This window comes from Felis catus, chromosome B2 (genome assembly GCF_018350175.1).
Source record: "Felis catus isolate Fca126 chromosome B2, F.catus_Fca126_mat1.0, whole genome shotgun sequence".
Lineage (NCBI taxonomy): Eukaryota > Metazoa > Chordata > Mammalia > Carnivora > Felidae > Felis > Felis catus.
In genome coordinates this window covers 130,427,229-130,450,588 of record NC_058372.1, presented here as the reverse complement: position 1 = coordinate 130,450,588, position 23,360 = coordinate 130,427,229, and the positions used below count along the sequence as shown (strand labels likewise).

Genomic DNA, 23,360 nt, shown 5'->3' with positions numbered 1-23,360 from the left:
GCAGAGAGAGAGAGGGAGACAGAGGCTCTGTGCTGGCAGCAGTGAGCCCATGCGGAGCTCGAACTCACCAACCGTGAGATCATGACTCGAGCTGAAGTGGATGCTCAACTGACTGGGCTACCCAGGCGCCACTGTGAAACATTTTGTAAATTGTGAACAACCACATAGGTAAAGATTAACGATGCTCTTTGCATTAACTATGAACGGGAATAGAAGATAGAGTTTTATTGGCAGCTTTCTAATAGATTCCATTCCTCTGTTCGGTCCTTACCAGCTGGCCCCATGAAAACAAGAACAAAGAAAAAAGCTGAAGGCAAGATTGTGAGGCTCTTCCTGCCTTATAGGACCCCTGAATTTCTATAACGGCAACTTTGGAAACACATTTCCTTTATGCTATGCTTATCGAACAATTTTTGAGCACAGGGGTTCAAAGCCTGAGGTTTGGAGTCAAGCAGAACGGAATTTGTGTCTCATCAAAAGTGAGACCTAGGACAGGCTACTTAACCTCTCCAAGCCTTGCCTCTGCAGCTGTAAAATGTGGGGGCTCAGTGTTACTGTGTATTCTCCTCAGGGTGCTGGGCTAGTGCTTCCAGCTGTGAATGCTACTCTTCAGTAGTGAAGTGCAGCTCTACGAGGCCTTAGCACCTCGGCAGCACAGGAGATCCTGTTATCCACACAATAACGATTACATTGTTTGCAAAACTAGGGGCAATAACTCTATTCAATGCATTTGTTGTGCCTTAAAATATAGCAAATCAAGCAGTATATGATCAGTTTTATATTCAAGGAAATAAAATATTCAAGGAAAATATTCCTGTTCTGCTTTAAAGCCCATATCTCCAACCTGTCAGAGCAAATCACAGCAGAGTATAAGGAGTTTTGAAGGGAGCAAATCTACACGTCTAGTCCCTTGAAAGTGTCCACCTACAAGAGAGCAAATCTTCCGTGTTCTGGGAATTCCCTCCCTCATTCTGTCAGTGTGGCTGTGCGTTCCTCTGCCAGCCGTCTTTTCTCTTCCTCAGCGCTCAGGCTCTTGACCGCTCCTACTGACATCACTCAGTGTTCCCGCCACATACACCTCGACTGCAACTCACAAACCACACACCACCCATGAGTATGGTTACTCTCAGGGTAGCCCTGATGCATATTCTTGGTCCCTGCCGCGCTCCTGAAGGCTTCCGGTAGGAGAGGAAGAAGGCTTCCGGTGGGAGAGGGAGAAGGCTTCCGGTGGGGACAAATCTCTACTTTGTCCTTTGTGGACTTCATACGAGGTAAGAAATACTTAATGATACTTGAAGGCATTGCGTTTGGATTACTTCACTCATATCCCAGCTTCCCGAACACTGCTAAGTGACTATTCTCTCCATACTCATATGACTCAGAGTGATTCTGGGCCTCTTCTAAAGAAAGTAGGCATCCTCCAAGATAACTTGCAGTCTTGAATGTGCACCTAGCTTTTCCCTCAATTTTAATGCAAGTGTTTCAGGGAAGGTGACAGGTAGATAGCAAGGCAAATAGAGTGCATAAATATAGACCTAGATCTAGAGCTGTACAGTTGTGGATTATGGCTATTGATTCTAACCGCAGTTATGGCTAAAGAAAGAGCTCAGATTGTTTGCCATCTTGCCAGTTACAGGCTAGGTCAGGGTGAAGAAGGCTGCTGTGTAGATCAAGTGAGGGCCTTAGTGGCCTCCTCAACATGGTGCTGACGTCATTCTCTAAATGTCAGCACAGAAAGTTAATTTTTATAGCCCAAACTCTTCTCTAGACTGACAATAAACTGGGTTTACTGTGTGCAATGTTGACCTATTACTCTAACCAGATAAACCTTGGAAATAAGATGGATTGGCCACATGTAGAGGGCAAATGAGTGATACATGAAGCTGCATGGTGAGGAAATCACTAAAATATTTGCCACAAAAATGTTTATATTGAGCCAATATAGCCTGTTGTAATTTACCATTGTGCTCTAAGGATATTTGTATCTCAAGGACGTGTTGGCTCAGCATGGGACAATTCTGATGGGCCATTTTAGCTCCAGGACACTTCGTGCAGTGGGCGTCACAGCTCAACACTTTCCTCTGCTTCATCTAGCTCTTGAGTAAACTAGGAGCTGCCCGCTCTATATCCCATTGGGTTTTTATATATACCTTTGTTGCTGTAGTCAATATGTATCCATCTTTTTTCCCTTTAACATTTTGTTCACTTTGAAAACATCTCTTAAAACACAAAACATCCACACTCATCACTCAAAGCTGTGGCTTTTACCACAGCTTTCATCATGGAGTTTAAGAATGGATTATGGGGGCGCCTGGGTGGCGCAGTCGGTTAAGCGTCCGACTTCAGCCAGGTCACGATCTCGCGGTTGGTGAGTTCGAGCCCCGCGTCGGGCTCTGGGCTGATGGCTCAGAGCCTGGGGCCTGTTTCCGATTCTGTGTCTCCCTCTCTCTCTGCCCCTCGCCCGTTCATGCTCTGTCTCTCTCTGTCCCAGAAATAAATAAACGTTGAAAAAAAAAAATTAAAAAAAAAAAAGAAAAAAAAAAGAATGGATTATGACTGCACTAGTTACCCTGATTAGTGGAACTATTTCCATTTTAAATAGACTTGGAGCCTCTTAACTTGGTGTGCAAATCTGAGGAAAAACATTTGTGTATTTTTCCATTTTCATTGGGAAATGAGAGCATGTTGGAAATAGGCCCATGGCAATGGCTACCTATAAAGAATCAATCAATCGCGTCAATCCAATTATCGATGGAATAAAAGGATTCTGAAAACAAAAGGAAGCAGAGATATTTACTTAAGGTCAGGAAGGCACATTTGTTGTAGAGCTGATAATAGAATACTACCTAACTCACTGGCCAGAGTCCTATATAATACATCCGTCTGGTCAATATTTCTTATCTTGCCATGAAGGGCAGTAGACAAACCTCTTAAATGTAACAAATGTGAGTCCTGGTGCCTTGATTGTTTACTTGAATTACTCCCATCCTTAAAATCTCCTTGTCAATCCATTCTCAGGAGTACTGTAGTCTTAAGGTTTTTGTTATTTAAAAAAATATATATCTATAAATGTATGGAGTTTAATGAAATAAAGACAGGCAGACTTCATTTTACAAATAGTGACATGTATAAAATTTTATGCAATTTCTATCTTACTTCCAAGGCACATTTCAAATACTGAGCAATTCTCATTACTTTTTCTTCAAAATACCCAAATTAATTATTCTGTCTTCCATAACCCCATAATTCTTATTTTTATTTAAATTATCTGTGTATTTATCAAGTTTCTTTGAATGTGGGTAATTTTTCTTATTCATATTTAAATTCCTAGTTCTTAGTAGTTTTTTGGTGTAAGTATGACTTTAAATTTTTTTTAATGTTTATTTATTTTTGACAGAGAGAGAGAGAGAGAGAGTGAGCATGAGCGGGGGAGAGGCAGAGAGAGAGGGAGACACAGAATCCAAAGCAGGCTCTAGGCTCTGAGCTGTCAGCACAGAGCCTGACGCGGGGCTGGAACTCACAGACCCGAGATCATGACCTGAGCCGAAGTCAGATGCTCAACCAACTGAGCCACCCAGGCACCCCTAGTATGACTTTAATAAAAGCTAAGGGAAACAATGCTTACATACACTTTAAATATTTTTATTCTAGCTTCTATTATATTTCCAAGAAGCATCATAGCCAAAAGAAATGGAAACCCAGTGATACAGTGCATAAAGAATAGCACACTGGGGACTTTTCCAGTATTCCCTTCATATGGCATTTGCTATTATAATTGTATATCAGGGAAGGAAAATCCCTTGGCCCTTCCAGTGGTAGGGTACAAGGAGGTGGGGAGGAGGAAAAGGATAGAGAGAGAAGCCTCTATGCTTTCATTATTTCTTAATATTAGTCTTTTATTCATTTGCTCCTCATTGTTTGTTTTCCTGGGAATACAAAAAGTATTATAGGGTTCAGAGGAAAAGATGAAATTGAGGGAGAGCAGAGCGCCTGGATGGCTCAGTCAGTTAAGTGTCTGCCCTCGGCTCAGATCATAATCTTGCAGTTTATGAGTTCTAGCCCCACATCGGGGTCTGAACTGATGGTGCAGAGCCTGCTTGGGATTTTCTCTCTCTGCCCTTCTCTCTCTTTCTCTCTTCCCCCCCCCCCCCCCGCCACTCTCTCTCTTTTTCTCAAAATAAATAAATAAACTTAAAAAAAAAAAAGAAATGGAGGGAGTGGAAAGGGCTTCACATGGTTACTAAACCATGCATTGAGAGATGGTTACTAAAATTTCAGGATTGAGACTCACCAGTAGGGTTAACGTTTGCTTAACTCACTTCCAAGATTTGCAACGCAAATCCAGACCACATGGACACCCCTGGCTGGTTCCTGGTGCTTCTGCAGGGTTGAGAGGGCTGTTAACGTGGAGATAAATTGTGACTCATGTCTGATGAGTGAGCTGGAATAGGTAGTCAGTATCTAGCAGCAGATCTGAGGGGTGAAATCAGAGCTGAGGCAGGGGGCAAACCAAGAGGTTAAAAGCAGATTGCCAGCCTGAGTTACAAAGAAGAGAATAATTTGGAGCAAAGGAACCTGAAAGTGCATAAAGTTGGAAGAATACTTTATTAAAAATGCATGGGGAGAGGCAGGCTTTACATATATGTGATTAATGTGTATAGATATGTACATGTGAGTGTATATGTTAGGGCATGTTAAAAATGATTAAAGAGACAATTTTAAGTTTAATAAAAAGGAAATTTTTACTTAATTCTTCAGGAAGTGGGCAGGCTCCATTCCCAAGGGTTCAGGTAACTGTAGAATGGGGTGGGAGGCCAAAAGCTTTTATGGGATAAGGAATAAGGATCAGAAGAGAAAAATAGAAAATGAGGAACAGAAGTGAGTAAAAAGCTGGAGTTGGCTTGGCATTTGGGGATTCGCTGACTGGCTAGCTGTCCCATGTTTCTGGTCCCATGTTTCTGTCCCATGTTTTTGGTGTCTACAGGGACACCAAAGTTACCTGAGTTTCTGTTTGCTACTGTGCCACTTCCGGCAGGAGTGGCTCCATCATGAGCCTTGAAAGTTATTTCAACCCTTCTTTGTGAAGGCTTTCCTGACACCCCAGGCAATCCTTTGCTCGTCAGCAGTGCTCCCATTATGCTCTGCCTAAACCACATGAAAATCATTTTCTTATGTTTTCTTGCCTCTCTCTTACCCTGTGAGGTTTTTTTTTGTTTGTTTTTTGGGTTTTTTTTGTTGTTGTTTTTTTTTTTTTTTGAGGAACAACTTGTGCATTTCATCTCTGCATCCACAGTCTTAGCATAATTCCTAGTATGTGGTAAATGCAGGAACAACATGTCATACAGTATCAACTGTCAACAGAGGTTGACAGTTTCAGAGCACAGTTGAAGGGTCTATTTTTTTCCTGTATTCAAAATTATAATTCACATAGTTGGGGCATTTAGGAGATCTTACAGGTTCAGAAAATGGTTGTTCCAAAATCTGAGGCTGTGGAGAAGAATGAGTAGTCCCAGCTACCATGTGTGCATATCTGTGACCCCAGAGCAACATCCCCATGCTCTTTGTACTTTATAAGGAATCAAGAATTATAGATTACAGTGCTGGCTCTGTCACTAGGTAATGAAACCTAGGTAATGAAATTTGATCGGTCATGAAACCTTAATCTCGAAGGTTTTCCCCAGCTCCGAAGTTATTTGCTGAGGCAATTTGTGCTTCTCCTATGTCAGAATATGTGATTCAGGCCAGCTTTCCCACTGAGGAGATCTATGAAGACTGAATAAGCCTTAAAAAAAAATAGCTGTTTGAAAAAAAAAAAGGACAATAACAAAGGCAGTTAGGATGTGAGGGTATAAATCCTGAAAAGAAGGAAGGCACATTGATTTGCCTGATATCCTCCACCACTTTCCCTTCCTAGGTGTTTGCTGGTTCACGAGCAGTAGAACAGTCAGACTGAGCAGAAACCAGTCATTTTGGGCATTAAGCTTTTGGCAGCCATAAGTTCGGGGGTTAAAGAAAGCAGTCAAGACTTGAGAGAAGGTCCTCAAGAAAAGATAACCTCAAAGAAGTGAACTTGACATTTTGCAGTACATTTTTCCTCAAGGTATTTGCTTCATCTTGAGCTGCAAGGGACAAGAGTGGATAATTAGATAATACAACTGAATAATAGTAAAAAAATATGACATATCATCATTTATATGATGCAGCTAAAGCTATACTTCGAGGAAAATTTATGTCCTTAAATGTGTATATTAGAAAAGAGAAATATCTGAAAATTATGTAACTGTTCATCTCAAGCAGTTAGGAAAAGAATATCAAATTAAATGTGAAGAAAGTAAAAGAAAATGATACAGATAAAAATAGAATTAACTGAAATAGAAACGAGTATATAACTGGAAAAAAAAAAAGATCAAACCCAGAGATGGTCCTTGAAAAGAATAATAAAATGAGTAAGCCCCAGTAAAACAGGTTCAGAAAAAATGAGAGAGTAGGAACAAATTATAAATATTAGTAATAAAAGTAGCATATAATTATAAATCTTATGTACACTAAAGTATTAGATTATACTATTAATATATGGCAATAGATTTGAAATTTAGTTTCTTGAAAAACATAAATATCAAAACTGACACAAGAAATTATATAATAGTATACAGTATATATATATATATGTATATATAATATATACATATATATATATGCATACAGTATATATATGTCATATACACATGAAGTCCCTAATCTAAAACCTTCCAACAACAAGAAAAATTTCCTGGTCCAGATAGCATCTGTAGCAAATTATTTATCACACAGACAAATAAACAGAATTTACCAGAATAGAGAACCACATATGGTAACTTATGACAACAGTGACAGTCAAGTGCAATGGGGATAAAATAGTCTTTTCAATAAATAGTACAGGGTTAACTGAATATCCATATTGTAAAATTACAATCTTGATCTCTACCTCATATCACAAAAATATCATTTCCCAGTGGCTTAAAGAACAAAATGTAAACAGTAAAGCAGTAAAATTTCTAGAAGAAAAAAAGAACACCTTGATTTTGAGATAAGCAAATTTTCTTAGAGCACAGTAAGCACAAAGTCTAAAGAAAAAGATTGATAAATTTAATGTTATTAAAATCAAGTTCATCTGTTCATCAAAAGACATAATTAAGAGGATGAAATGGCAACTTATAGAATGGGAGAAGGTATTTGTAATAGGTACACCCTAAAAAGGCTCTGTGTCTGAAATATAAAAGAAGTCCTGTAGATCAATAAGAAAAAAATAGACAATTTCAAAAGAGATTTTAGACTTCTCACATACCTGATGGTGTGAATATTGGCATAGTTACTTTGGGAAATTATTGCCATCTATTAAATATATATACATATTTACATATATAATATAAATATGTATGTATAAAATTATATATGTATATACACATAGATAGATAGATAGATAGATATAGATATAACCTATGACTCTGCAACTCCACTCCTTGTGCAATGTGCTCCAAAAAAACCAAAGAGACATGAGCAAGCAGGCTCATAGTTGCATTAGTTGTATTCACCAACGTCTAGAAACAACTCCATTTCCATCAAAAGCAAAAGAAGTAAAGTGTAAAATATTCAAATAATGGAATATTCTACAGCAATGATAATGAATAAATTACTGCTATATAAGCAACATTTAAGTCTCCCTAACATAACATCAAGCAAAAGAAGACACCAAAAAGACACTATATAATTTCAATTATAACATTCAAAAACAGGCAAAACTAATCCACGTAATAAAAGTCAACAGTAATGGTTTCCTTTGGTGGGGAAGGGATTACTGGGGCAGATGATGATGGAGGCTGGAGGCTGGAAGCAGTCAGCGATGCTTCATTTATTGATTTATTGTACTTATTCACAGATTTAGTAAGCTTATGATTGGGCATGTTTTTCTATATAAATGTTATATTTCACTTTTAAAAAATTATATTAAAGAATGATTTCATATTGTTTTTCTATTTAGCAGTATACACAATCAAACTCAAGAAGTTCAGAACAGAAGGATGAGGGAAGCAAATTGGTATTCAGCTTCTGAAAGCAGCAGAAGGCTCTAGGCCTGATCAAGTGGAAGTCCAGGCTTTGCACGGTTTATGCCAATGTGAATTTGAGCAAGTGGAGAGACAGCAGTCAGGCAGGCCACACAGATGGGTATCCAGTATAGAGGGAGTATAAGGCTATATTTTTGAGGTCATGAGAGTTCACCCCTTCCACCCCAGTAAATCTTACTTCCTAACAACCAGTTACAATCCCTAAAAGTTCATACCAGAAGTCAAGATAGCAAAATGTGGGGTCTGAGGATTCAACTATAGAGAACAAACTAATGGTTACCAGACTGGCCGGGGGGGGGGGGGGGGGGGTAGGTGGGGGAATGGGTTAAGTAGGCAATGGGGATTAAGGAGGGCACTTGCAGTGATGAGCACTGGGTGATGTATGAAAGTATTGAATCACTATATTGCACAGCCAAAAACTAATATTATACTGTATTTTAACTAACTGCAATTTAAGTAAAAACTTTTTTAAAATGTGGGTCTAAGGTTTCCAGTAGAATTTTCTAATTCTGTTCTTTTATTTGCATGAATATCTTTGAAGGCTCTGCCATTCTAAAGACTATGCTTCTCTTAGGCAAGGATAATCCACAAGTAAAAAAAAATACTTTTCAGAGAGTAAGACTTAACAATTTCTTAAACTAGTGTTTCTTGGCTCTTGAGATCCAGCTACATATTCTCCAAGAACCAGAAGGAAAATTTTCACCTATGAAATGATTGTCTCCAGAAGGCTACAGCTAACATAAAAGTAAGCTACCCAAATACTATTCTCTTAACTGTTATAACTCTTCCTTCCGACTATCATGTTAGCCTAGGTGAAGGGTCAGCAAAATGTTGTCCCAGGAATAAATCCTGGCCAGCATCAGTTTTTGTAAATAAAGCTTTATTGAACAACAACCATGCCTATTTGTTTACATGTCATCTGCAGTACTTTTAAGGTACAGTGGCAGAATTGAATATTTGAGACAGAGACGATTTTAAGACCATCCATTTTGGATGCCAAAAAAGGACTTTTCCCACTGTCCTTCAAAGCAATCTGTACATGTTGGTGTGTCCACCTGTAGAAGAGAAACGTGTTCACCCGCCTTTTGGATGCCAATCATTCTGTTAGAGGAGGTCCCACTGCCCAGGTAACTCAGACCTCCCCCAAATTGTTACTATATTTATCTGGTCCTCTACAGAACAGATTTGCCAACCACTGACTTAAGACTTATGGATTTGCTTTTTATCGCAGGAGAAAGAATAGTCCCATGAGAATAAAACTCAAAATATAAAGTTTTTGTTAATGCCAGCATCAATTAAGTTGAGATGGAGAGCTATCAGAAAAGTCTAGACCAAGAAAAGAGCACAGCAACAGGCTCTGTGCATGTGCAGAGCAAGCAAATCAAGCAACCATTCTTGATTTGGGAAGAATGGTGTTTCCTCCATAGATTGGAAAAAAAAAAGTACTCTTGGAAAGAAGTGTTTCATAGAGTATGGGTTTCTTCTTGCCCTAAATGTTGTATTGAACATGACAACTAAATGCAATGTATGAGCCTTAACTGAATATTGGATTTAAAAAATAATAATAAAAAACGTAAAGAATGTTATTGAGGTTAATGTGGAAATGTTGATGTGGGCTATAAACTACATAATAATATGAAATCAATGTTAAATTTACCAAGTTGATCACTGTTCTGCAGTTTGATAGGAGAAAGGCCTTGTTCTTAGAGGATATGTGTTGACATATAGAGGGCACCAGGGTGGTTCAGTAGGTTAAGCATCTGATTCTTAATTTCGGCTCAGGTCATGATCTCATGGTTCGAGAGACTGAGCCCTGAGTAGGGCTTGGGATTCTCTCTCTCCCTCTCTCTTTGCCCCTCCCTCCTCTCTCTCTCAAAATAAATAAATAAAAATTAAAAAATGAGAAATATAGAGGACTTAAGGTTCATGATGATCTGCAGCTGACATTAAAATGGATCATCAAATAATCAGAGAGAGAGAAAATGAATGTGACAAAATGCTAACAATTAGTGAATCCAAGTAAATGACATATGGGTGTTGATTGTACTATTCTTGCAAATTTTCTGTAGGTTTGACATTTTTCAAAATAGATTGTCAGAGGAAAATCTAAAAACAGATATTGAAAGATAACACCAATATTTGGGAAAAGAGTGAAGGAGAGAATACAAAAAAAAACCCTAATTTTTTTTTACTGAGAAGCTAAATTTGTCACTAACAAATTTATTTAGGTACTCATGTGTGATTATATTTGTCTTTCTCCTTTTTTTTTTTTTTGCCCTGTTTTATCTCAGGCCTCAGTGTATCCCCAATTGCTTCATTTGATTTCTTGAACACAAGAAAAAATTACGTTAAATATTTTCCCCAGGAAAACATTCTACATGTCGCACATGAATCTACCTAAAGTACATATTATAAGCATATCCCTCAGACAAACATTTCTGCTAGTTAAAATCCTGTTTTAAAATCTTTCGAGGTATGTGTCACATTATATGACACACAAAAAAAGATATACACACCAGGTCCAAAGGAATCTTCAACACATGTCCCTCATTGCTTCTCAGAAATATAGTGCCATGTAACCTTGGGAGAGTGACACATTTACAGATGACAGTAGAGAATTACCAAGGGGAATACAGCTACGTCTGGCATCATAATATATGTTGTTGCCAACTGCTGACAGATATTCCACATGGGGTTTAGATACTGCGACTTAGGCATGAATCTTAAAGCGTATTTGAAAGCCTATAGCTCTGAGGAAAAAAAGGACTTTTCCCACTGTCCTTCAAAGCAATCAGTACATGTTGGTGTGTCCACCTGTAGAAGAGAAACGTGTTCAGCCGCCTCTTGGATGCCAATCATTCTGTTAGAGGAAGTCCACTGCCTGGGTAACTCAGACCTCACCCAAGTTGTTAAAGATAAAACAGTGATGGTCTCCGGTTGCCAAACTTCCACCTGATTTTAAAAGCTCGGCAGCTCCACCTAGGTTCTGCATTTGAATTCGGTTCTCCTTTGCAGAAGGCAGTTGGCTTGACTGACTTGGAAAATGGATCTTCCTATACTCGAGTTCTAACTTTCACTTTTTAAAAAATTCCATGGCTTTTCAGAAGACACCACTTTTCCTTAGAGTTAACGGTTGCAGCAGGGCTACCCAATAGCATTTATATAGGAGGTCAAGATGAATTGTTATTGGAGGAAGAGGACTGAGGGCAGAGGAGTTTTAAGCAGAACTGAGTGTGTAGTAAAAGCTCTGTGCATACCTAATAAGGCTACAATTGATAGGTTACTTAAACAAGGGAGGCAATATATCAGAAAGACAAATTCTGCCCTGTCCCATGGTATGATCACAGCATGGGCAAATGGAGCCATGGAGTCATAACATTAAACTATCACCATGATAAAAAAAAAACCATCAATGGTGTTGTGTTACTTTGCAATTCCTGTTCATGCTCTAAATGTGAATGAGCAATAATCCTAATGACAAACATTATTTTGATGAAGGGGTGAGCAATGTGTACCCTTTCTGAGTTAAAATAGTAAGAACATTTCAAGAAAATTTACTTCTTTTTAGGACAAAGGAAATAATATTTTATCTTAAATATGAAGTTTGTGGCTTTGTTTTAAACCTCTTGAAATTATCTAAGATCCCAAATGCTTGTAGATAGAACAATAATAAAAGATGTCATCTAAACTCCTACTCACTTGCCAGTTCCACTGTGGGAAGAATAAAGCATAACATTTTGCGGGGTGGAGGGTGGGCACTCAGAGCTAATTCAAATGAGCCAAAAAATTATGTGGCTTCTTCAAAGTCAGTATAGATGTCAGAATAACAGAATACCACTCTTGTTGAAGACTCAGTAAGTCAGGTCGTGGGCACTAATTAGGAGAAAGTCATAGAATATCATCATTTAAGTTTTCTTCCCATCTTCTTCAGTAATAATGTCTAAGATCAAACACTCCTTACCTCCTTATGCCCCTTCTTTTTTTAAAGAGCTTTCAAATTGTAGATACTGTTTTTGACTTATAAGGATAAGCAATGAGATTAGGAAATTAGTCGGATAGTCTTGGGAAAGCACAAAAAGTAAGATATAAGTGAAGTCATTGTTTGTTCTTCCAAAATGAATCCTTGAGAACAATTATCACCTCATTCAAAGAAATAAATTTGAAATTGTAAAACCTCCATTAGAATCCATCTATATCTGAATGGCAGACTTTGTCAGTATCCAGTGAAAGAATATACAGACCAAAGTGTATTTAGAATGGCTTGCCCTGGATAAATTTCTACCCCAAGTTAATTGTCCTCATAATTGGAGAGGAAATGAGAACTACAAAAAAAAGCAAGACTCCTGGGGTGGGCTGAGTGGCCGACTTCCTTAACAAAAATAGTCTCTATTTTGTTTAAAATTCTAGCTCAAGGCAATGGCTTGATTTTGATGATTTACCACATCAATAGCCTTGACCACAAAATTCACCTCATTCACGAGGTTCACACCCCATTCACAGAACCCTGTCCAGTCTAGCCTCTACAGAGCCTTGTAGAGTACGCACTGTACCCGTGGCATGTTCAGAGAAATTATGGAAGGTCAGAAGGAGGCAGTGGATGTGTGACTGCATAAGGAAATAAATGCTGAGTTGATGTGTAATACAATGACTTATGATAAGAATCTGTGGACTGTATAGACATTTGTAAGGGGGATCAATTGCATGTGGTATATAAAAAATACATATATTGTGTCTAGACTTCAGAAAAAACAAGCTTAGAAAGCTGTGTCTATCATTGCTGTCAGCTCAGAGAATGCCTGGAGCAGAACTGAATAAGAATTTTCATGAACTCCCATCATGAAAAATTTGGTTTGCATGACTAACTTGTCTCACTAGGTCAGATCACTGCTCTTTGAAAGGGCAGGCCTACGCCGGCCAACTCCATCTTGTTCTTTGTCCTTCACCTTGACCACGCCTCCTCCCCTTGAGTAACCTCCCGCTCACCTGCCTAACGGGACTCACACCCTTCCCCAGCCAATCGGCTGAGGCCACAGCCATTACCTCACCAACTGCCCCTAGGCCCCAATAAAACCTTTGTCCTTTTGAAACTTGCTCTCTCTCCCCGGCATCTCACCGCTGCGTGGGTGCAGGTAGGGGATTGAGCTCGAGCTAATAAAGGCTCTTTTGCTTTTGCATAGGACTCGGCTCCCTGGCGGTCTTTGGGGATCACGAATTCTGGGCATAACATTTGACTTCTGAAGGAGGTGCCATATGCACCAAGCTCCAAATGGGGGATAGGGAGTGATGAGGTTTTGGGGTGATAGTGGGGTTTGCAGGGTCTGGAGCCCGATGGCCTAGAAAGAATTCTTCAAGACATATTTGGTACAAAAAGGTGATTAAAGCACAGGGACAGGACCCATGGGCAGGAAGAGCTGCCCCCGGGAGCATGAGGGAAGACTGGTTATATACTAAGGGAGGTAAAGTCCAGGAGAAGTTTCCACAGAGATTTTCATATGCTAAAGAAGACTCACAGGATACTAGAGGCCTAGCTATTGTCAAGCTAAGGTAGTTTTTCCCTCTAGCAAAGCATTAGCCTCAAGACAGTAGGGGGTTCCTGGAGAAACCTTTTACTCTGCCAGCCTCAAGTATTTGTCAATGAGCTGCAGGTTATAAGGAAATTCAATTCTCTCTGCAATTTCCTTCTGCCTTTGTTTCCCACATCAGGGAGGCTACCAAAATCAGAGAATGACCAAACACCCTCCCCTACATTCCCATTCACATCTGTGTTTTGGGGTGATTTCCTTTGTTGTTTGTCTCTTTTACAGAGATTTTTACTCTTTGGGTAGGCTGCTTTCTCATCAGACATGGTGCTGGTATTTTCGTCCAAAGTATTTTATAATAGTCTTCCATAATACTTCTGTGTAGCAATTTGCATTTTTAAGCCAGAGAGTTGTCTGATTTACTTTTCTTTGCTTGGTGTTTTGGGTTTCTTTTGTTTTATTGTCAAACAGCACCTGCACAATATGGTAAGTCTCTTTAGAAAAGCCACAGAATCATCATTTTCTTTTAGAGAACATATAGGTGATTGATCGAATATGGTTTTCTATACAGTTGGGAGCAGCACTGAGAAGATTGAGGAATCCATACCTGAAGCTGCCACCTAATAGCTTTTGGCTGTGACTGATGACTTAACACTCTGAATCTCCTTCACTCTAAATGGTTGTAAATGGTTGGGGGAGAGGAGGAGAGAGACGGCGAGTGAAGAGAAGGTGGCAATTCGTTTCCTGCCTTACTCATTTTCAGGGACTATTGCGGGAATCAAAGAAACTGTGAACGGATTTTGAAAACAAGGGAAGATCCCCAGTCTCACTGCTGGTGCCTACTCCTGCCCTTCCTTTTGATTCTTGGCCTGTCATATAGATAGCTGAAATTCCTCCCAAATTCATAGTGTCAGGCAGAAGGTCTGCAGTTTCTGAGCTGGTCTATGTTCTTATTTGGGGGACTTAAGTGGGACTGGGGGGAGGTGACCTACCTTGGGGCACTTTAGGTAGCTCTTGACTGAGGGTGGTGGGCAGAAACTCACCTGGATGTTTAGGTCACACTTTTTTGGTAGCAGAAAGACTTTCCTTCAAGGATGCTCTAGACTTAGGCAGGACCAAGTGACTTATTTCCTGTCTAAGTACAAGTGCTTATACTTGTACTCATAAATGCTCATAAATGTCCACAGCCATGTCCCCACTGCATGGAGATATCATTCTGAGAGAAAGGAGCTGACTGCAGAGAGAGTGAATGGGCCAGACTGAGAGAAAGAGTGTCCTGAGAGCAGCATTGCCCCTGCTGTTTCAGTTGTTTCACTCTTAAAAAAAAAAACAACAGATTGACTCAGTTACAGCAGGATGGCCACCCTGTTTGAAGGCCCTGGCAACCACCACACTGTTAATCAAGGAAGCAGACAAACTCATGTTGGGGCAAAAATCTAAATGTTAAGGTTCCCCATTTAGTTATTACCCTGATGGATGCCAGAGGACAACACTGGTTAACTCGTGTTAGGATGACCCAATATCAGGGACTACTATGTGAAAACCCACAAGTAAGATTGGAAGCCATAAAAACCCTAGGTATTCAATGGAACTTACACGCAGCCTACTGGCGCGAGTTCAGAGAAAGTGGGACGTATGAACTGGACCCTTAAATCAGCCATGGCAAAACTGTATCAGGAAACTAAATTGCCCTGACCAGATATACTACCCCTAGCTCTTGTCCGAGTACGATGCACACCCCAGACAAAAACAGGAGTCTCCCCATTCAAGATCTTACATGGAATGTCCCTTACACTAGTCAAATTCAAGGGGTACCTGACAGAGCTAGGGAATTTGGAAATACAAAAACAACTATAAGGGCTAGGGAGAACTATATTTGAGATACACAGATGGGTGACAAACAGGATACCCATTTCCCTAGGAATAACTATATACCCTCACAAACATGGGGATCAGGTTTGGATAAAAGATTGGAAACAGGAACCACTGAAACCTACCTGGAAGAGATCCTATTTAGTTGTGCTGACCATGCCCACGGCCCTCAAATTTGCAGAATTAACTGCCTGGATCCACCATTCTTGAGTAAAGGCAGCCCATTTGTCATCTGACAACCACTTGAAATGGAAAGTAACTGCTAACCAGAATAATCCTCTACAGATCACCCTTAAGAAAACAACGGATGATAAGCAGCCTGCAGCCAACACCTGAGAACTCTCTGTAACCAGAAGCTTGAGGAAATAACCAAGTGACTTGAATGAACTACAACAAATCATTCTCTCTCAAATTTCATTGTCATCTCCTACCTATTTATCTTTCTATACTTGTTATACTCTTTACTGTAGGGCTTACCCAAGTTACTCCCTCAGATTGGCACCTTAGTCACAAACTCTTGTTAGCTTCTCTCTACTTATTAGTGTCAGGATGTATTATTCTCTTTGGATGTATATGATCTGAGTCGTGATTGATGTCGTTCTCTGCATGTTTGTTCTCTACCTTCTCCTACCACAGGATGGAATCATTCCCTCCGATGCTGAATCAGCTTTGTCTCCTATTCCTGTTGTGAATATACCTGTTCCTAACATGCTCAAAAGGGATCTTCTCCTCTTACCAACCATCTACTTTTTCCACTTACCACCGCCCCTCTTGGAGGAAGGTTCCAGAATAAGTTGCCAAATCTCTGGTGGTTTTACAGGATCGAGTAGACTCCTTAGTTGCTGTAGTCTTATAAAACAGGAGAGGCCCAGACCTGCTAACTGCTGAAAGAGGAGGACTGTGTCTCTTCCTAAATGAGGAATGCTGCTTCCATGTTAACCAATCAAGGATAGTTAGAGACATGGCCCAACAACTAAGGGACCAGATCATTGAATGGAGGCAAGAATTAGCAGACTCATGGAACTTTTGCAGCAACATATGGAATTGGGCATCCTGGCTCCTCCTTCAGCTAGTCCTCTCCTAATGCTTTTCAAAGCCCTCCTGTTTGGTCCTTCTATTAATATGCTAACCAGGTTTGTTTCCTCTCACCTAGAAGCTATAAAATTCCAGATGATGCTCCTGTTGGACCATTCTAGCTGTTGCTACTGTCGTTTGGATGGTGAAAAACGCTAGCTGTCACACCCCGCCCTTTGACATCCCTGTCAAGCAGGAAGAAGCCATAACGGTCTTTGGTCCTCCTCCCATGACAGCAAGGGGTTCCCCAGTCCCCACAAACTGATTTTCTCTAAGGCTGCTACAGTAGCTTGAGAATCAAGAGGGGGAAACGAGAAGGGAAGCCAGCAAGAGCAGATAAAGGAGGCCAGCCAGATGTCCAAGGCCACGTACTGCCCTTGCATGCTTTTGGCTTCTGTAATCTTGCTTGCTTCTTGCATCAGCTGACTGCCCTTGTAGCACAACTGATAGTACCCCACCTCTGTGCAGCCAATAGAATGTTTCCAAGTACCCAGAAGCAGCCGGGTATAAAAGAAGGCCAGCGCCAGGGCTCAGGGCTCAGGGCTCAGTCTTTGGGCCAGCACCAGTGAGAAATAAACAGTCTTTTCTGATTCCCTAGGTGCGTGTCACCTGTCTCTTCCTGGGTACTGACTATTTGCTGTAACAACCTGAGCCAAAAATCAAGAGTCAGATGCTTACCTGACTGAGCCACCCAGGTGCTCCTAGAGTGATCTTGCTAAGCTAGTCACTTCTCCAATCAAAATGTACCAATGACTTCTCGTCTCACTCAGAATAAAATCCAAAGTCCTTATCATGACCTCTAAGGCTCTCCATAATTTAGCTTCTGATCCTTCTGACCTCATCTCCAATACGTTGTCCCTTACCTACTGCCCTTTATCCATATCAGCCTCTCTGATGTTCCTAGAACACACCAGGCCCCCTCCCACGTTAGGGCTTAAGTTAGCTCCTCCAGGTAGGCTCTTCTCCCAGATAGCTGCATACATTCCTCCCACTTTTCACTTAGGTCTCTGCTCAAATGCCAGCTTCTCAGAGAGTCCTTCACTGCCCGTCCCAACGAAAACAGCATAATTCCAATATCCTGTGCCACCATTTCAACCTCTATCCTCCTTACATTGTTTTATTCCATCTACCACATGAAGCATGGACTTGTTTATTGTCTTTCTTCCACTGAAAAATCTGTGAGGGCAGGAACCTCAGCCATTTTGCTCGCTGCTGTGTCATCAGCACATAAAACAGCTCCAGGCACCTAGGAAAACTCTGTGAATGTATTGCATCATGCATATATACACATGGATGAGAAAATCCCTGTCCTCACTTCAGAGGGAAGTCAAACTAAAGGTAACACATCAGTTGTAACACATCCATCCTTGGGAGGTAGCTCTTGGAAACCCAGCCACTTTGTGGGTAGCATGTGTGATACTAGTCTCAGGACACTCTCTCTCTCTCTCTCTCTCCAATGCAGACAGTGGCAATAAGTCTGCCAGCCTACCCAAGTGACAGCAATAACTGTAATAACAACAATCGTAATAGCCAATATCACTGATTGAACACTCATTTTATGCCAGGCACTTTTCAAGTGCTTTGTTTTTGTTAACTTATTTTAACGGCCACAACAACCCTGTGAGAAAGGCCCTGTCATTTTACCTATTTACGATTAGGAAATTAAGTCACAAGTGGGCTAAGCAACTTGCCTGAAGTCACAAAACTACTTAGTTGCATAGCTGGGGTTTGAACTATTACAGGCTGGCTCACAAATCTAGATTATTAACCACATTGCCACTGGAGTGCAAATGTTCTTTATCATGACTTATGCTTTGAAACGTAGTTCTGATTGCCTCTTAGTACACACACACACATACACACACACGCACGCACACACACACAGAGTATATAATTAAAGCAAAATCTTCACAAAACAATACATGTGCTCTAATGGATTGTGATCAGCAACACAAAAAATACTGCAACAGACCCTGTTTGAAGACCTCTCCATTCCTCATTACAACTACTTCCACCTCTAATCCTGCATTCAAACAAGTCCCAGGGGTGAATTATACTTAAACCCCTATGGGCTCAGACAGAAGGGCCTATTTAGACGTCTCAGACTGTAAGGAAAAGGACAAGTCTGGGAGGACCTGCCTAGAGAGAGGAGGAGGAAATATGGAAAAAAAAAAAAAGAAAAAAAAAGAAAAACAAGGTAGAGAAATTAACTTCACCTCCTACACAATTTGCCTAAGGCCGGCCCCACCCTGCCAGCCGGAGAGGTTCTGTCACTCTGCAGAACCAGAAGTCAGTCACTATTGTAAATAGAAAGGTTATTTCTAGGGGCCCCTGGGTGGCTCAGTCTGTGAAGCGGCCGACTCTGGCTCAGGTCATGATCTCACGGTCCGTGAGTTTGAGCCCCGCGTTGGGCTCTGTGCTGACAGCCTGGGGCCTGGAGCCTGCTTCTGTTTCTATGTCTCCCAATCTCTCTGCCCCTCTCCCATTCGTACTCTGTCTCTCTCTCTGCCTTTCAAAAATGAATAAATGGTAAAAAAAGAAAAAAAAAGAAAAAGGTTACTTTTATTGTATTTTTGTTGTATTTTTTCTAATAAGGTTTATTACCATCCTGCCGGCTCTATTTCAGCCCTGCCTCTTTCTGCCATTCAGAGGGCAATGTCTGTACAAACCCAGGTATCCTTCTGGGACAGGAAGTTCAGCTATTATTTTTAAAGTCAGTTATCTAATTGTGGTTTTATCCTGCTGTTCTTACTTAGCATGACTACTAGATCTTTCAAATATCTTAACTAATTGTCTTTTTAATCTCTCATATTTGTGCCTTAAAATAGTTTATAGATGAACACCTTTAAGATAACTAATAACAAGTGATGGACCCTGAAGAGAGTAACTTTTTATAAAACCACCCTTGGTTTTCACTTGTGCCGTCATTGCATTCTCTAACATAGTTTAAAAGTTCTTTTGGGGTGTTCCAGAAAAGAAAAGAGTATTCTAGGGTATTTCTTTATTTGAAATTACACTTTATTTGAATGGCAGCTATAAATAAAAATATTGGAATACACTAGCAGGCTTTATAACTCACCATCTTAAAGCCTAACGCCCCAAATCAAATATGGTTGAATCTACTTGGAAAGGTTTTATCTGGTTGTATTTATGGCTTTTGACCTATTTTTACCTAATTGCATTAAAGTGGTATAGGGCTTCCAGAGACCCCCAATCCTGATTCTAGGTACTATACACAAGTGTCTTTTGTGTTGTCTCATCTTTTTCTCTTTTCCTAACACTTCACCACCCACTTTTAAATTCTCAGGGGACTTCTGAAGAAAACTAGTCCAGCCTGATGCCCAACTCACAGCTTGCCTCGCAGTTATAAGCCCCAGTTATTAGCACCCTGGGAACCTAGTCCCTAATTTAATGTAATTTCCTCTGTGAATATGCAGAGTCCCTTGGAAAGTTTCTCTGGAAGCCCTAGAATTGGCTCTTAGATTATTCCTCTTCCAAAATAGATCTTAGAGCGCACCAGGAAAACTTTAAACATCTGGGTTGTACTCAATTGAGCAAAAAAAAATGTGTGGTCTTAGAAAATAGCTTGTAACATTAGAAGATCAAAGTTCATATCCCAGAGCTGCTGCTTATGAGGCATGTGAGCCACGGTAAGTTCTTTCTCCTCTAGAAAATGGAAGGCAAAAATACCTGCTTCACTACTGGGGCGGGTTTTAGCAATATCACTGTCAGACACATGGCACATGCAGTACAATAGCTGATAGGGTGCAATACAGCCCGCTGGCTAAGAATAAAGGTTCTGGAGCAAGTCCCAGTTGAACACTCTGTCCACTGCTCAATGGTGGTGGAGACTTGAGTAAGTTATTTAACCTCCATTTCTTCAGCTGTAAAATGAAGATTAAAACAATACAAATATCTATGTCACAGAGTCTTTGTTAGGAGGATTCAAAACATTTTTAAACATCCAAAACTTTTAAAACAAATTGTGTCACGTAGTAAATATTAAATAAATTCTTTAGCTATTAGATCCTAATAATTAATAATACATATCCCTAGATGTGCTGCAGGGATAACTTCCGGGATTTCAAAATATAGAAATTATATATTTTTTTCTCCCCAAATAGGCATTAAAAAGGAAAACACTGAAGGAAAAATTCCTCTGCATCTTGTTTATGTGTTTGTTTCCTGAACATAAGGACATTAAAATCATTTAAGCTTATAGAATGTTAAAATATATATTAGGCCGAGGGAAATGCTGATGCTAAAATCATTTGCTTCCTTTATGTTGCTGGTTAAATAAAAGGAGTGTTTCCCTTGGCCGGTGAAATATGCTTCCTCAGAGAACTTAGGCAAGATTTATTACCCAAATGCCCCCGAATGTTGCCTCTGCATAAATCCAATGTATCCTAGGGGCATAAGTGACAGCAGAAAAAAAAAAAAAAAACATTTTAGCAAAAGCTGAACTTAACATGTGCTCTACCGGTGATGAATAATTTAACTAGTCTCCTAATTTTTGAGAAACACGAGAGGAAAAATTTCTTTGTGGGTATGACAAGATGTAGTTACGCATGAGTGAAAGCCAAAAATATTTTCCCCTTTTGGCAATGATGGAAATGTCTTAGGTTAACTGGTTTAGGACAACCAAGGGAAAGTTTCTGGGTTTGTGTACTAATTGAGCTTTCTTCCGTCTCTGTAGTATACATTTAGGACCTAACACAATATATTGTCCTCTGGTATGTTGTTGAGGAGCAATAAATAGAAGAATCAAGTCAAGCCAAGAAGGAAAAACTAATCTCATTAAAAGCTGAGAAACTAATCTCATTAAAAGTATAATTTAAACTATTATCTTATGTGTTTTCAAATTACATGCTTAATGTTATCAGAGCATTATTACCATAAGTTGAAATAATTAGAAGCAATGTTATAAGCCAATATGAGTTGTTTCACTGCTGTGCAGGTTTGACATTGCATTTGTTTAATACGATCTAGAGCCTGGGGAATGGATTGCATGATTCTGCTAGGTCCCTATCTGGCTTCAGCACCCACGGCTCTTTTACGATGAACCAAGGTTAGAACACAAAGAAAGATCTTTATATGGATGTTGGCCACTGAACTATGGAGTACCAACTGTATCCTAAGCCCCACTTATCCTTAGAAATCTCTCCTTATTTCCTACTGGTGTTTCTACTCTGCTGTCAGAGAACCCTGCCACTTCATCAAGTAACTAGCAGAAGCTCTAGACCAGACCTTGTACACCTAATGGTATAGCCGATGCAAGGCTGAAACATTTGGGTAAGACGTTCCCTATTTCAGTCATAAAAAAAAAGAGAGAGAGAGAGAAAAAAAAAATTCCTAGAGAAACATAATTGGAGATACTTCTACTTAACAGATACCAATTGCTCTCTGGGGCTCACAGTAACTAACTCATCCTCTTTCTGGGTCGGTCTTCACATAGTAGGTACCATCACACCCTCCAAATCTCCCAGGAACATAGATCTAGACATTTATACTCTCTGTTTAGAACAAAGAGAACAAGACTCAGAAAGACAAAGATAATGTTCTCTCCCCTCTACCTAAGACTTAACCTTCAGAGCCTTCTTCTTCTTCTTCCTTTTTTTTTCATGTGAGAACTACCTCCTGCCCTTATAATGGACATCAGGAGTGACCATTCCCTTAAGAGAGACAACACTCTACAAAGGGGAATAAACTTTATCCTTATAACCTACACTGAACAACCATATCTCAATACATCATAACTCCTGCACAAGAACAAGCACACCTATTTTATTTCATCCTTACGCTGCCCACTTTATTTGAATAACTGGCCTCTTCTAACTCTTCAATTTTACCTTCTAGATAGTAAAGGCTTCACCACTTTGGAAGAACCGAAAAAGTTCAGTGATACTAGCCTGGGAAATGAATTTCAAAAGCAACTTGCCATCAGGCAAAACTTTGTGCCTGTTACAATTTGTTTGTTATTAAGTCACAGCATTGTGTGTAGAACATTTAGGGTAAGTTAAAAAAAATCAGTAGAAAAATAAACTTATTTTGCCAAGCACATGACAGCTTTGCATTCTGGGAGAAGACTGGTGTTCTGGGAAATACCAAACTTTGACTTTGCTTGTCTCTTTAATGCTTATAAGTAGACCATATAATGCAATATTGAAGCACTAAAATATTAAAAGCCTCAGTATCTGTAATCTAGGTTCCTATAATATTCAGATCTTAAGGACAAGTTAAAATAATGTATATAGAAGTAAATTATTTATAACTTACAAATTATGGCATGGTATATTATTTTAATTTGTGGCATTTTTTGAATTTTATTTCTTATATTTCGCTATATATTACCCATCATTAAAATATTTAGGGGTTAAGCCCTAGCAGTTAGAGAAACATGACTCAGGGAGATACACTTAAGACTAGTTCGTGAAATTTTGCACTTTATTTTTTTTAGGCTAGGTAAGTTTCTACTCCAGGTCTTGGCTGGGATGAAATGAGATTACACTATAAATGCCGTTATATGATTATTTATACTACAGGGGAAACTGGAGACAATTCATAAGAGAGAAAGAGAAAAAAGAAATTAAATTAATGTATAAAGTTTCTAGATGTACTTTATAATTGAGGTATATTATAAACTAAATTGTAGTTTGCCATTGTTCCTTGTTATGGTTTCTGATTCATTTACTTCTGGTTCATTTGCTTGTCATAAATTCTAGAGCCCCAGAGGTACTGCAAATGCATTGCTGAATTGCTTTTTGCCACAGTAACCTTTTATCTCACTGCTTAA

The 23,360-nt window shown here is 39.6% G+C and overlaps 1 long non-coding RNA gene across 1 annotated transcript; it reads left to right on the top strand.

The window, feature by feature from the left end:
• Positions 1-798: 798 nt before the first annotated feature.
• Positions 799-18,945, top strand: LOC123385567. The gene is made up of 3 exons (XR_006598359.1): positions 799-1,271; positions 8,763-8,847; positions 14,193-18,945. It is a non-coding gene; the product is annotated as an uncharacterized LOC123385567 (long non-coding RNA).
• The last annotated feature ends 4,415 nt before the right edge of the window (positions 18,946-23,360 follow it).